The sequence below is a fragment of the Tachypleus tridentatus genome, chromosome 13 (assembly GCF_004210375.1).
Source record: "Tachypleus tridentatus isolate NWPU-2018 chromosome 13, ASM421037v1, whole genome shotgun sequence".
Classification (NCBI taxonomy): Eukaryota; Metazoa; Arthropoda; class Merostomata; order Xiphosura; family Limulidae; genus Tachypleus; species Tachypleus tridentatus.
Genome location: NC_134837.1, coordinates 106,519,182 through 106,532,064, shown reverse-complemented (window position 1 = coordinate 106,532,064; position 12,883 = coordinate 106,519,182). Strand labels below are relative to the sequence as shown.

The 12,883-nt window shown below is 34.5% G+C and overlaps 1 protein-coding gene and 1 long non-coding RNA gene across 3 annotated transcripts in view; both read right to left on the bottom strand.

Moving 5' to 3' along the window:
* LOC143238028 (ankyrin repeat and fibronectin type-III domain-containing protein 1-like) overlaps positions 1 to 12,883 on the bottom strand; it is a 192,933-nt gene that overhangs the window by 163,183 nt on the left and 16,867 nt on the right. The gene's annotated exons all lie outside the window — the stretch shown is intronic.
* LOC143239622 (uncharacterized) lies at positions 3,556 to 5,432 on the bottom strand. The gene is made up of 3 exons (XR_013021262.1): positions 5,199 to 5,432; positions 3,906 to 4,840; positions 3,556 to 3,693 (listed from the first exon to the last, which is right to left on the bottom strand). It is a non-coding gene; the product is annotated as an uncharacterized LOC143239622 (long non-coding RNA).

Below are 12,883 nucleotides of genomic sequence, written 5' to 3'. Positions count from 1 at the left end.
AAACGCTGCTATTGAGAACCGGGAATACGTTTTCATGTGATTTGCATGTTTAGTGCATTGGGTTGTTCATTTATAAGTAAGGGCTTATGATACGTATTTAAATTAGTAAGTTTCCAAACTAACCCTTCCAGTTGTACAATTTTGAGTTTCGTAACAAAAAAGTGCTTATTTTATTCAATATTACAATTCATTATTTCTATCAAAATCGCTTTATAATGTTACTTTTCATGTCCAAACAGTTCATATACAAAATCATTTTAGTCAGAATTCGTCCGCAATATAAAAACTTATAATTCAAAACCAGTAAAATGTTAACATTTGTGTAAAGAGAATTGGAATTCTTGGTCTGAACGGCACGTTATGCATATGAAGCCTGAACAACCATGTCATTTATTCGTTAGTTTTAATTGCTGACCAGATTAATAGCAAGAGCAAGCAGCATGCGCCGCCACAAATATTTATCTAGTTCTTTGAAATGAATAGTGAGTTTAACTATGACTTTTGTAAACCGCGCACGACTGAAAATGCGGAACCTGTCCAGCAGCATCACGTATCGGACGTTAGGTTCTCCCATCCACAGCCCGACATGTTAACCATTATTCTACGAAATAATATATTTAAATAATAATTCACCCAGTGATTACCTACATTATTATGACGTTAGAAAATTTTATTAACTTTAATAATTTTGGTGCAATTTCTTATGACAATTAATTTAGAAGAAAATAATTATTTGTATTTTTTTTCTTATAGCAAAGCCACATCGGGCTATCTGCTCAGCCCACCAAGGGGAATCGAATCGCTGATGTTAGCGTTGTAAATCCGGAGACATACCGCTGTACTAGCGGGGGGGGCTGAAGAAAATAAGAGAAAAGATATTCGTAAATTACTTAAGCCTTGCTTATCTGGGGAAGCATTTGAACAAAAGAGATATCACGACCGCTCTTAGCTGGCAAACCTACCCATGATAGAAACGTTTTTCTTCCGTAATCGTGACTTATCTACTTGATATATAGAAACACAGGCCAGAGACAATGTCAACAGGAAGCGAACACAATGATTTTCGGCCGCTTCTGAATGACCTTCTGATAAGACAAAAGCAGTAAACTGGAAACAAATACCCACGTGATACATATATCTCGAGAGAAATATACCTTGCGATTTCAGTACCATTACACTTCTTCGTGCGGAGTGTAAATTCTGTAAATTTTCAGTTAAACTGCCTTATTTAATACTGTCATCGAGAATGATATTTGTGCTGATTATACCTACAGTTTAGTGAAGAAACTTCCTTTTCTTTAACAACATAAATGTTTCGAAAGTGAAGCACAAAGATAACGGGCAATAGATAAATGAAAACGAGTATTGTACGTGATAGCAAATGTTCTATAAGTGCACTTCAAAAATATACGATACAGAAGTAAGTCTGAAACCTGTGACAATCACTTTTCATAAAATAAAAGTAAGAGAACACGGAGTATTTGGGTTTTTTTTACTTATTGCAAGGTTTCTAAGACTAACTGCTGGTGTCTCTACCATTCGTCATATACACGAAAGATTTGGCTTTCACTTTTATAACGCAGCTATAGCTTAAAGTGCTGTAAATATATTGCGGTATCGAATGAGTTCAAACCCGTCTAGCCAGTTTCGAAATCCATAGCTTTATAATAAGGCCAGCACATTGTCTGAGAAAAGAGAAATAATAATGTAAAAACAACGAAACAACGCTGAAAGTCATGCATTATATAAACAGGAGGCTTGTAATAGAATAGTAAATATGTGAACATTTGTTTATGCAAAAGAAACTGAGAAAATGAAGAACACAATTTTCTTATGTTCCCAAGGTGGAAGAAAGAGCTAAAAATGTGAAAACATTTTCAGCCACTGACATTTCAAAAGCACATCTATAATCCACCTCATGAAAGAATGTTTTCAGGTTTTACTCATATTATAGTTTTTTTCGTAAATGTTAATAGTTTTTCGTAGATTTTTAAAAGTAATCTTACAATAATTCTTAACAAATGTGGTACACCGTTTAACTTCCAACTAAAGAGAAAAGCTGAACAAACATGGCAGATACTGACTGACTGACCAGCTGAAAGTATCATATAATTGATTACACTATGTAACACACATTTTGTTCCTGGATAGTATATGTTATTTCTTAATTGCTTATGTTGTAAAAATGACCATTATTCCCTTCAAACTTTGCTTTTGTGACCTGGATAATGAAATTTAGAAATTAACCTATATTCTCTGTAAAAACGGGCAAATTTGCACATTTTCATTTACATAAGGTCTGAATAAAACAACATATGAATCAAGATTTACATGTATTTATACTAAAGTTGTACAAAAATGATTAGAAGTGAGTAGTTTTTCGAGATTTGCAATTGTAATGTAAATCACTTTCTTGTATCAACCCCCAAATATAGTCTCCTATCATGTTTTCGTTATACGCTCCTTGGTAGCGGCGTTCAAAGTCCAGTATATCTTGGTGGAAGCGCCCGCCTTGTTTCTCTGAGTATGCTTCCATGATCTCCTCGAATTTATCAAGATGAGTGTCTAGGATATGGACTTTCAGGAACATCCTGCAGCCCATTTTGCTGTAGTTCTTCACCAGAGCCTCAACCAGTTCCACATAATTTTCGGCCTTGCGATTGCTCAAGAAGCCCCGAACCATTACGACAAAGCTGCCCCAAGCTTTTTTTTTCCTTCCTACTGAGCTTCTTATGGAATTATGTGCAGTCCAAGATCTTTTTTATTTGTGGTCCAACGAAGACACCAGCTTTGACCTTTGCCTCAAACAACTTAGGAAAGAAGTATCGAAGGTACTTGAAGGCTGCAGACTCCTTATTGAGAGCTGTAGTGCACTGCGGTGTCCCTGCTGTCCCAAAGACAAAGATAACAGGGAAACTTGGTAAAGCCTCCTTGGAGACCCATCAGGAATGCCACCATTTTGAAGTCTTCGATAACCAGTCATACTAATCATACTTCAAAGCTTCTAGCAAGGTCTTGACGCTGTTGTATTCCTCTTTGAGGTGCATCAAATGAGCCAGAGGAAGAGACGGATACTTTTCCAGTTATAGAGCAGCACAGTTTTGAGGATGAGCTATCAATGAAGAGGTGTCACTCGTTCGAGTTACAGACAATTCCAAGTGCCTCGCATAGACCGGATACATTGTGGCAGAAGCAGAGCTGATCTTGACGATTGAAGAATCTTGTAAAATGTCATTAATGCTTCCTCTCACTAACGAGTTGCACACTTTCAACTAACAAATCCCACTCCTTGAGCCTAGATGTCAAAAGCTCGCATTCGACTTTGTTAGACCAAGATTTTTATCAAGTCATTGAGGTCTCTTTAGTTGGGATAGTATGGATTTCTCTCACCAGCTGCACCACTGAAATTGTAATCTGGATCTTCAACGTATACCTCCTCTTCTGATTTGCTGCTCTCTTCTGAGGATGGCTGCTGCTTTCTCTCTGGCGGAGCGGGTACAGGGAGCTCAGGGCAGTGTAGCACAAGGGCAATGGATGCTGGAAGGTCCGGATACATAATAGCAGATGCATTATTGCCAGCCCGACATTTGGAAGGCAGATTGCAGAAATAGCAACTGCTTGAGTGGTCAGTGGGTTCACGCCAAATTCTTGAAATAGCAAACTTCATGGCTCTTTTTTCCCCTCTGTACCATCCTGCAAAAGAGAAAAATAAAATTGTTATTATGAAGAATAAATTTATTTTATCCATAACTAATGTGTAAGAGGCTTGTGCAAAATATTTTATATGTGATATTTTTTTCTATACTATTGGAAATTAAAAAAAAAGATATTTAAATTTTAAATGGTCTGAACTTTGTATAATATAAAATCTTACTATTTAAGCAAGCAAAAATTATCCGTCTTACCTTCCAGAGTTTTTTGGAGTACTCGCAGGTAAATTTCCAGAGTTTATTTTGCAGTGCTCGCAGGTCAAATGAGGTGCCCAGGGTTTGTCTTGATCACCGACAGGCATGCCGAAATATGCTTTGTAGGCTTCATACATTTTAGCAAATGCTGCCACAGAGTACTTTTTCGCTCTTGTCTTGATAGATTGGCCATATACATAGCAGAATGCATCTGGAGAATGCTTGCAGCTTCTTGATGCCAACTCTGATCAAATCAGATAGGTCTATGTGTTCACTTAGGCAGCTAGAACTAAACTGAAGTAGTAAGTAGTAAGCCCCTGTATATGTATTACTGTGGAAAGTTCTAGAAAATTCTAAAAGGTTCTTGAAAATTCTCGTACGTTCTACAACATTCTAGAGAATTCTTGTAAGTTCTACAACATTCTAGAAAGTTTTTGACAATTCTTGTAACTTCGATAAAATTCTCTATCAGCTACTCAGCACTGAATCTACCTAGAATGTTTTGAAAAACGAGTAAATTTGAAAATTTCATTATCCAGGTCACAAAAGCAAAGTTTGAAGAGAAAAATAGTTTTTTTTCCATTTACTTCAAGCACAAGCAATTGGGAAATAACACTTTCTGCTCAGAAACAAGAAAAAGTTTGTTACATGGTGTTATTTATGTGTATGTGATTAAGTTGTGTCATATCACTAACTAGTTCTCAACTAACAAAACTAGGTCTATCAGTTCGCTTTTCAGAAGACGATATAGAAGTTGTTTTAGCCATGGTTGGTTGGTTGTTATTAAACAAAAAGCTACAAAATGGGCTATCTGTGCTCTGCTCACCATCGGAATTGAAACATGTTTTCTAGCGATCCGCAAACATACCACTGTGCCACTAGGAGGCTTTAGCAATAGAAAACAAGTTCCCTACTGGAAAAGATCCAAAGTACAGCTGTAATGGAAAATAAGAAAATGAATCAGGAAAAAAATGGTAAAGAATTACGTGGAAGCAATTGGGTAAATGTATCAGATTAAGGCTAAAAAGCTTAATGTAACATTATTCCATTGTATCATGCCATATAAATCTGTCAGTCTATTAACATTATATCACGTAAAATATTTTTATACTCTGCCATGCCATATAAATGTGTTATTCTGCTAAAAAATACATCATGTAAAGTGTTATTCTATTCTACCATATCATATAAATCTATTGTTATACAACCAACTATATCACGTAAAATAATATAATTTTCTACAATGCCAAATAAAACCGTTAATATACTCAAAACCAAATTTAATCAGCTTACCATTCTACTTTGAAACGTTCTTACTTCTGTCGGAAAGAATCTAGCATCAAATATTAGGTAAGTATTATCTTTCTTTTTACAACGCTAAAATCAGGGGTTCGATTCCCCTCGGTGGGCTGAGAAAAGATCCTCCTAGTTGGGGTTGTGCAGTAGACTAACCACCTACTCACTTAAAAACCAGTCTGTTCATGAAACCGCAAGTGTTTGCGGACCTATGTTCCTTACGGAATTTAGTGGTACAATTATTATTATTATATTATTATCTTTCTTAGTACACTGATGAATGACAACACTTTGATTAGTTAATATCTAGATTAAACGTAGAGAGAATTTAAAAAAAAGAAAAATGCCTGATGCTAAATCACGAATTCAACAAAGTTACATAAGAAGGTTATTCTTAAGCTGATATTTCCTGATTCTAGGGTAATGTAGCTGCCTGGAGAAACACAGGATATTACAAATCATTTGTTATTGGTGGAACAAGAAAGAACTCGGTGCATTAAAAAAAGCAAACGATTTTTAAAATTCCCTGTACTGTAAATAAAACATTCTAGATTAGCCTTTGTCGTATCGTTAAGACTAAGCTTCAAATTCATGTCTGCCGCCTCTACTGAGATTAATACTGATTATAGAGATAACAGAAACCAAGCCTATATCAGCGCCTAAGTAATACGTTTTAAAAAGAATTAACCCCAGCAGAGCCCTGTACAGTTAAAAACCATTCATTGTTATTAACTCTCGTAGTTAATCTTTATTTGAAACGAATAACTTTTCTTTAGCAAAAAGCAAAGTTAATTTGGAACTACAAAAACCTGAGAAGTAGGTATAAATGTTCGATTAATGCGTAACTATTCGATTTAAAAATTTTTGAACTGTCCTAAACAAAGTTATGAACACAAAAAGAGTATATATCATGTCAAACAGACAACGCTTACATTATTCGACTTTCACAAAGATAAGTATGCAAAGCAGAAAAATTAAAATTCTGCCGGAGTAAATGAGTTGAAAAGAATAAACACTGAAAAAATAAACAAAATATAAAAGAACAGTTCGAATATTAGCTACTTGTGAGAGTGTGAATTCAAATGAAAGTGATACAACTACACAATAAATTAAACTTAGTATGCCATGTAAAAAATATACCTAGAAGGAGAAAAACTACAATTAGAATATTTTAATAAAATAAGTCTTCTCACATTTCTAACTTGTATATCATGAACTTTCCCAGTAGTATTGTTTTAGATATTACATTAAACCGGTACACGAACATGACCAAAGAGTTAACGTGCCGGAGAGAGGAATATAAGATCCACTGTTCGTGTCCCGTTGTCGCAAAAAAATTGTAGAACTCCTTGGATAAGTTCTAAAATTGACAATCTAATCCATTCTTCGATTAAAATAGCCCAAAAATTGGCGTTGAATACTGTTGACAAGCTAGCTCAGATATAGCCTTCGTGTAGCTATGTGAGGATATCCAAAATCGACAAATGATTTTCTTTTTGTAGTTAATACTTTTTGTGTTATATTGGTAAGCCTCATAGTGGTTCATTGTTTATAGTAAAGCACAGTCATGCCCAATTGTCGAAACCTAATTTCAAGCGTTGTAAGTATGAAGACATATCGTTGTGTCACTGAAGGCCTCACACAGATAGATAGTGAATCAGATGAGACGAATAGCAAAACATAACAATATTTCTTTGCTACAGATAAAAGTGACTTCGAAGATTGTGACTTGAATATTGCAGCTGGCAATGTCTTTAGTATGATAATAGAAAGTGGCAGCTTCCAGAAGCAGATGTTGAAAATCTTTTTCTTTTCTTGAGATGAAAGCATTTGGAAAAAAAATGTCAAGCAGAGTTTTTCTATCTATATTCACGTCTGAGTATGTGTAGGTGTCGCTATGGAGCTTTAATTTATTAAGAACTAACACCGCTTTCCATTCAGCCCGCTGCGACAGTTCTAGCATAATTGTTCGTCCTCCACTCCGGGTTTTGAAACGTTCGTTTTATTTTTATTGAGAATCAGCGCGCTTGTTAAAAGGTTAAAACTGTAAAAGCATTTCGCTTCTTTATTGAAAATGCGTGTTATTTAGAAAATTTGATTTAGAGCATATTAATACTCAAAAACAAGATCTATCATGCTGGGACACAAATCAACCTTTAAGCAACATCTATCGAAGTTCTGATTTTGTTAGAGCTTCAGTTCTTTACGCTCACGTGTGAAATAGTAGCATATTTGTGTGTGTTGTCATTAACTCTTTAAAGTAATTAATCCACATTGTCTAATGACTGATGTCAGAAGTTTAATAAAAATGAAATCAAACAGAAAATGTTTCTCTTTCTTGATAAAAAAAATCCTGTTGATTATTTATTTTCATATCAATCCGTAGCTTAGCTGTTTTATCTTTGAAAAGAGAAATATTAACACATATATATATATATATATATATATATATATGCACTTCCATATTATTAGATGTATTTTGAAAATCATAGCTCTCTTTTTGTTTCGTAAAATAACGTCCCTCCCCAGTGGCATAGCGGCACGTCTGCGGACTCACACCGCTAAAAACCGGCTTTCAATATCGGTGTTGGGCAGAGCACAGATAGCTCATTGTGTAGCTTTGTGCTTAATTCTAAACAAACAAACAAATTCTTAAATAATGCAACTATACTTACATCAAAATGAAACCATAAGAAAACCTCATCGTTAAATGTAAAAATAAAAAATTACACTGCACAACAATTTTTTTGAAAGTTTTGCTTCCTGAAAGGTTTTTGCTGATTGTGACAGGTACCTGGTGGGTATGCACAAATATAGTTTTGGTTTTGCTTCATCACGTAGGAACTCTGACAAATAGACAGTTAACTGTTTACCGGTAATAACGTATTTAATTGCGTTTATGTTTCTAATACGGTATAAAGTTCAACATAATTAAAAGTGTTTTGCTCCTGATTTTCGTTTGTATTCAATGTCCGGTGCATCACGTTGCAGTGTCCAACAGTAGTCAGCAAGCATTGACGGATTCCAGTTGCCCTGATATCGTTTTTCCATTGTAGCAATGTCCTGGTGAAAACTGAATATTTCGATGAAACGGTATGTGATGGGCAAATTTGGATGTGATTTTCGTGATCAGCAGTCAAAAATCTATAAGGAACACCCAATAGTATTCAAGAAGCAAAAACTTTGTTGTGCAGTGTTATAGAATTCTACCAGCTTATAAACAATAAGTCTTCCATCGTAAATTCCTAACTTTGCGTAATTGTTCTCTTGTACATAATAGGTAAGTTTATGGAATTACAACGGTAAAATCAAAGATTCGATTCCCTTGGATAAATAACGCAACTAGTTCATTGATTAGCTTGCATTAAATCAAAACAAAAACAACAACATTGCCCTAATGCCTCTGCAGTACTTCAGGAGCTTGTAAAGATAAAAACCATGGTTCAATATCTGATGGGCAGTACACATAGTCCATTGTATACGTACCTTGCGCTTAACAACAAACAACCAAACAATTTCAGGTTTCAAATTATTTCAGTTACTATTAGATCAATCAGTACATCTGTTGTCATTTTAAGACGTACACAAAGCACGCGTTTTATGAGATTTCACAACACCTTTCTTTATCTTTACCTAATAGTGTTACAATTGTTTTAGACCAATGCACTAGACCTTCTCGTCCGTTCACACACATGTTGTAGATTTCTGTTGGTATTGTTGTTGCATAATCAACTAAGTTAGTTATATCGAGCGCAGATAGCCCTCGAATAGTTCTGCGCGAGATATCATTTTAAAATTAGGGAAAGAGCAATCAGTCAACATCATTCATCGCCAACTCTTGGGACACTCTTTACAAACATATACCTGTTGGATTGACCATCACATCATAATCCTCCTCAACACTGAAAGGGCGAGCATGCTTCGTAATAGGTTTCGCCCTCACTACTCTAAAATTACGAGTTGAGCCCCCTAACTACCAAATCGCATCTTTAACAAATCGATCAGTTGCATAAAAAACGTTAACTGCCTGATTTGTTTTATATTAGAATAAAAACATGTTAATTAAAAAAATACATTTAAGAGAAATGGGCCTCGTTTCTTTCTTTTTAATAGTGATAGCATGTAAGTGTAAGCTATTGATTTATCAAATGTGTGTACGTGGCGTCAATTACATTTAATTTGTAATTATAGCAAAACTATCAAGGTTATTTACTACTGCTAATAATTTAAAACTACCGACTTTAGAAAGCAACCGGTCAGTTAGCCCAGCATGGCCAAACGCGTTCGACTCATAATCCGAGGGTCGCGGGTTCGAATCCCGGTCGCACCAAACATGCTCGCCTTTTCAGCCGTGGGGGCGTTATAATGTTATGGTCAATCCCACTATTCATCCGAAATAATTGCTATCAACGATGCTGTGTTTATTGCCATAGACTGAACGCATACTTTTCAGTACATTCTGGGAATTTGTTTAAACAAACATTTCATTCAGGCCAAGCTTTGTATATGTATGGTAATCAGTTCACATTCGTAATCGAAAACAATTTCGATGAGTAGGCTATAAATTTTCTAGGGTTATCAACTAGAAAATCAGGTGGTGACAGTAGCATAATATTTGGTAATAATAATATATTAATTATATCAAACTAACAAACGTGTGGGGCCCAGTATATAGTTTAATGAATGTTAATCGCTCGAAAAACGTGAACCTAATGTCATCTTATAGAGGAAGATCTATTACTCCTTCCTAGTATTAATTATTAAAGGCTTGCTCCACTATTAGGAGGACTAAGTTATAGCACAACGTTGCAGAAGAATAAAATAACTTTAAGACTAAAGTATTACAGATCTAGAGTGTCAATAAGTTACATGACTTTCAAACTTATAGAAACGCAGAATCAACGATCTATTCAGTTGTTTTTATTTTATGTTTTACAGTTTCTGAATTTTATTTTCGCGAAAACCTACATATTGAGCTATCTGCATTCTATGTCCATTAGAAAGGAATCCTAGGTTTGAGTGATATAAATCCGTGAACTGACCTATTCGGGGGACATGTTCTACAGGGGTTTCTAAATCAAGTGGATTTTATGACTCCAATGTTTTATTTCATTGAGATCTGGATAAAAATAAAGATGTTATATTCTTTTATTTTTTGATAACTCAAGACGATAGGAAAACAAGAGACTCAAATGATTCAGTTGGATCTTATATTGACAAATCTGTTCCGAAGACTAAACTATCCCTTCTCTCTTATAAATGTACTAACTACCCCTTATTTTATAGAATAAAGAAAATGTCACAAACGGGAGAATTCCTATCATTGATTAATTTTTAACTTGATTAAGTCTTGCAGAACAGTGTGTGGTAAAGGGGATTATTTTCAGTAGCGGAAAAAACGTGCCATTTTTCTTATATAAAAATCCACAATCTTGGTGCTATTTAAGATTTTGAGCTAGAAAGTAAACTGTAGTCACTTTTTAACTTTAATGACCCTGCATTTTACTGTTTCTGTGGTTTAGATATTATAGACGTATAAAACAACAAACACGTTACACAATGTCATCATGAAACTACAATTATTCCCATCCATCACCTTAGCAACCAGATAACATCAAACACCGCTATAGCAGAGATAAACAACTATAAATACTCCACGTGTTGCTAGTCAGCTAAAAGTAAAGAAGTAAAATTTGCCACATCGACATAAAAGATAATTTTTAAAAAATCTTGACTTTAAGCATACAGAGTATAGCAAAATAAATTCGCATAAGTACAGTTAATTCACTGTCTGGACTCTGTATGACTACACTTAGTTGATACATAGACGCACGTCTACCATCAAAATAGCTTTTAATGATTGTATTCAAATTCTCTTACTTCAAACATCGGAGTTGTAAGAAGTAAATGACTATATTGAAGAGACACGGTCAAACTCAAAGTCACGTTCAAAACTCTAGAAGACGAGTGTAAGAGATACATATTAAGTACAACCAAAGAATCTTCACGGTTGTCATGACAACTAAAACGAGCTGCGTGACAACACTGCACTTTCATTTTTGTCGGTTGCTTCTACGTCAACTTATAATTTGTAGAGTGTACTTCTAAATAACTGTTGTTTTTTCTAAACAATTTAAATTTCCAGTTTATAACAACATGATATATGAACAACTCTCTTTGAATAATTGTTGAACTTAAATCTCACCACGACTTATATACCAACAACTGACATTCCTATTTTATCCGACTTATTAGTTATCTTTCTTGTTTTTATTTTAACTTTATTTTTCGTTGCATCATGCTTTATATCTGTAAAGAAAATCGTATGCAATTACTTTTATCTTAAAACTATAATCGTGAAAGTGAATCATTTTGAAACTGGCTTGAAAATGGTCTCATATATCAAAACAACTGTGAAGATAGCTTGTCTAAAAAAATTCAAACACTTCATTTATATCGCATAAGCATAATTAGTTAGTTTTCCTTTGTACTTGTACATAGAAACTAATTGGACATGTTATATAGTTAGAAAGTCTCAATTTCAACAATGTATATTTAATTTCAGGTTTTATTCAGTAACCAATTTCTTCTAGCTGGAAAATTCTACCTAGGAATTTTGGCGAATAATTAGTGTTAAATTTATATTTTTATTTGACTCATACTATAAACTATATGTCTGTTACTAAATCCAAAACTGCATAATGAACTACCTGTGCTTTGCCTACCGCAGGTATCGAAACCGTAATTTTAACATTGTCAGCCATAAGATTTACTGCTGAGCTACTGAGACGCTTTTTACGGTTTCCTTACTTTCTTCAGGCAATTATAATCGCATTAGTCGAGAAAATCACTTATTTAAATTTTAACATAAAAATCTGTTCAGAGTTTTCAATATTTTTTCATTGACCACACGTGCGACTGGAGTAACATTCATTAAACTCACGTTGAAGATAGTCATCACGATCACAGCCATCCAACGGAAGAGAAGGTCTCATCATGTTTATCCAAACACCAGCACTAATCACTTTCAAGCAGACAGCGACAAATATAAAAGAAGAAGAAACAAGTTACCCCGCCACTAATTTTCCCTTGAATGTTATCAAATACCTCGAATGTTGACAGAGAACGTTCTCTCATGGTGTTCTCAAAACTTCTAGAAATATTATTATTGTTGCCATGACAACAAAGACTGCTCTGTTATTTTATTTCTTTTCAGCGTACACATTCAGGCCTTCAACTACGAAATAAATCATTTCTAGAACCCATAAAATAAATTTATGAGATATATTTCAGCACTTATTGTGGGTCAGGCTGTTATTTAAAGTACATTTCAAGCTGTGTCTGGCTCTGTATTATATGTATTATGCTTACGAGAAATTAATAGTATTTTCAAGGATCATTTAATACTAATATGTATTGTGGGAAAACCATCATAATGTCAGAACTTTTATGAAATTCAAGTGTGTCAGTGATACATTTTTAAAATAGACTGTAAAATAACAAACACTGAAAGCGATAGTAATAAACTACAAAAGTGTCAGCCTACAACGTCAAAATATTAGAGATTTTGGGGTTCCCCCAGTGGCACAGCGATATGTCTGCGGACGCACAACGCTAAAAACAGGATTTCAGTACTCGTGGTGGGCAGAGCACAGGTAGCCCATTGTGTAGCTTGTGATTAA